Below are 3,494 nucleotides of genomic sequence, written 5' to 3' on the forward strand. Positions count from 1 at the left end.
CAGACAGCATCGAGTACCTAGCAGAATCTAGCATACGGTGTGTAGGACATCTGCAGAGAAAAATTAAAACCTTGTTAGCTGATGTGAAAGAACACAAATAATGTGAAGCTGATGTTCAATTCCTCCCCAAATGACCTATTAATTAAAAACAATTCTAATCAAGATACCAACAGGAGTTTTCATAGAATTTGATAAAATTTATGTGTTAGAATAAATGTTTAAGATCAGCTAGGAGATTTCTAAGGAAGACCAGGAAACCAAGACTTACAGATCCAATGTCAGAATTTAGGATGAAGCTACAGTAAATGAGACAATATGGCGTTGTTTCAAGGAAAGAAAAAAATGAATTCTCAACGGAGAGGTCAGAAAGAGACCCACTTATTGGCTGTGTACTGAGTCCCATTAGCTAAGTCGGAAGTGTGCTTCTCAGGGTTCCCATACTTTTGTTTGGAATGACATTTTCAAAATCTTCATTCATTATAATAGTTCAAGGGCTGATTCACATTCCCTCCCATCATCTTTTTCTGATCACCTTAACTCAAAGTGAACCCTGCCTTCTCTGTACCTCTGTGATACCTCCTTAACTATTCTTTAAGAGAATAGAATTGCTGTAGAAAGGTTAGCATGGTGCCTTATTTCTAGGAAGTAATAACAGGTTGCCACAGGGAAAAAAATCCAAGCGTAATGTAGAAAGCAACTTATTCCTAGACCAGGGGCTCTAAAAATGACCCATTGTTTTTGTTGGGCAGTTATAAAGTTCTACTGAGGACACATTGAAGGAATACCACAATATTTGACCTTCAATTTAAGTGAATAACCACAAAAATTTATCATTTCAAGGTTGCTGCCTGTTACATATTTTATTAATGTGACATTTTAATATATAGAATAGAATTTCTCAGACTTTCCTCAAGATATTAATAGGTGCTTTTAGAAAGAAAGAAAAAAAGAGAAAGGAAAGAAGCAAATTGGCATATATTTGGCAAATGCTGTCAAATATCAACTACCCCTTGACTGCTAACAGTGATAACTAGCCTACAAAATTATCTGAAAAAGCTGAAAGTAATTCCTAATTTTGTTTAAGCATGTCATTTTCATACTTATTTGTACACAGAATACCTTTTTCTTGCAAAATCCTTAAGTTACATAGCATTTATAGTAGAAAATTCTTATGGTGCTTTCTCAGTCTTCTTAAAATTTGGATTAATTTTTTCAACAAATAATTCTTATCTTTCAAAAATCAGAACAATGCAAAAGCATTACATTTATATTCTTCTCTTCCATCCTTGTCCTTGCCTACCGTTCTCACAATTAGCCACTTTTTTACATTCTCATGTGTGTGGTTCCTTCTTCAAACACAAGGGAATTAAAAATAGATATATACTTTATCCCTTTCTCTTAAACAAAAATTAGCAAATATATACATTGCTGTATCTTTATTCATTTTTCTTGAAAATATATTGTGGGTTTCTTTCCGCATTGTATATAAAGAGCTTCTTTATTATTTTTCACAACTGCATAATATTCCATTGAGTGGATGTATTGTGGCTTATTTAATCAGTTCTCTAAATCTGGAATCATAGATTGTTTTAAAACTTTTGTTATTACAAAATGTGCCAAAAGGAATAAATTTGTACATGTGTCATTTCATAGGTGTGCTAGCATATCTGTATTATAAATTCCAAAGATTAGTAGATCAAAGAATGAATACATTTGCAATTTTGTTAGATATTACCAACTTACTCTCCATAGTAATCCCATTCTCCACTCACACAGTATGTTTGCTGTAGCCTTGGCAACAGAATGTGTTTCCAAACATTGAACTTTGTTAATGTTAAAGTTATAAAATGAGAATTTAATTTATATTTTCTCTTACTATATTTGAGGTGGAGCATCATTTAATATGTTTAAGGACCACTTGTATTTATTTTTCTTGGAAATATGAATTCATATAGTCCTTTGCCTATTTTCTTTCAGATATTTATTTATTAATGAGATGCACCCTTTGTGGGTGATATGAGTTCCAATTATTCTGCCTGCTTCTCATGTATTTTCTGGTTTTGCTTGTGATAATTTTGCCATGTAGACATGCATGACATTTATGCACTCAAAAATGTTTCGTTATTGTCCTCATTCTTTGTTTCTGAATTTTGGCTCTGGAAGGTTGTATTTTTCTAATGATCACAAGACCTTCCATTCCACATACTTTTCTTACAAAATGACTGAATTAGTTTGCTAGATATGCCATAACAAAGTACCCCAGATTTGGTGGCTTAAATGACAGAAATTTATTGTTTTACAGTTCTGGAGGCTGGAAGTCCAAGATCAAGGTGTCTGCAGAGTTGATTTCTTCTGAAGCCTCTCTCCTTGGCTTGGGGATGGCTGTCTTTGTGTGTCTTTGTCCTAATCTCTTTTTACTAGGAGACTATTTATATTGGATTAGAGCCCACCCTAATAACCTCATTTAATCTTAATTACCTCTTTAGATGCTCTATCTCCAAATATAGTTACATTCTGAGGTACTGAGTCTTAGTGAATTTTAGGGGAACATAGTTCAGCTCATAACAGTAACTTTGACATTCTTCTCCCTGAGAAGTGGCATCTATGTTTCCTCCCTTTAAATCTTGGGTCTTTTGACTGCTTCAACCAGAAGAATACAGCAGAAGTGATACTACGTGACTTCTAAGGTTAGGTCCTAAAAAAGAGATAGCTCCCCCTTGACCTACTCTTTTTGGAAAGCTAACTGTGTGGAAGCCCTCCATCATGCTGTGAGGAAGTCCAGATCATTACATGAAGATGCCCAAGGGAGGAACTGAGGCCCCTAGACAACAGTTAGCATCAACCCTAAAACATGAGAGTAAAGAAGCCTTCAGATGACCCCAGACCCAGTCTTCACATCTTTGAACCGTGGCTCTAGGCATCATACAGCCCTCTCTGCCTCTCTGCTGTGCCCTGTCTGAATTTCTCACCAACAGAGGCCATGAGTACAATAAATGGTTGTTTTATACCCCGAAGTTTTGAGTAATTGTTATACAGCTTTAATAGCTACAACACAGATCACAGAAACTTCTTCCCCCTTCCAAGAGTATGAAGTTCACCTATCATTTCTTCTACTTTCATTTTGAACATCTGAGGATTGAAACTCCTTTAGAATTTGTCCTGACATAAAGTATGCAGTATGGATCAAAATTTATCTTTTTCCAGATGGCTACTAAGCTGTTCCAACACTACGAATTAAAAAGTTCACATTTGCCCATGATTTGAGATGCATTCTTCATTATACAATAGATGTAATTGTGTAATTGAGTCACTTTTTGACTTTCAATTCTGTTCTTTTGGTCTATCTTACTACTCATGCTCTAATACCACACTATTTTGATTATCAAAACCTTAAATTATGCTTCTTGTTTTACTGTCAGGCAGGGTTAGTCCTTCTACATTGTTTCATTTAGAGTTGTATTGTTATTATTGCTTGTTTATTTTTCTTATTGAAC

This window comes from Equus caballus, chromosome 28 (genome assembly GCF_041296265.1).
Source record: "Equus caballus isolate H_3958 breed thoroughbred chromosome 28, TB-T2T, whole genome shotgun sequence".
Lineage (NCBI taxonomy): Eukaryota > Metazoa > Chordata > Mammalia > Perissodactyla > Equidae > Equus > Equus caballus.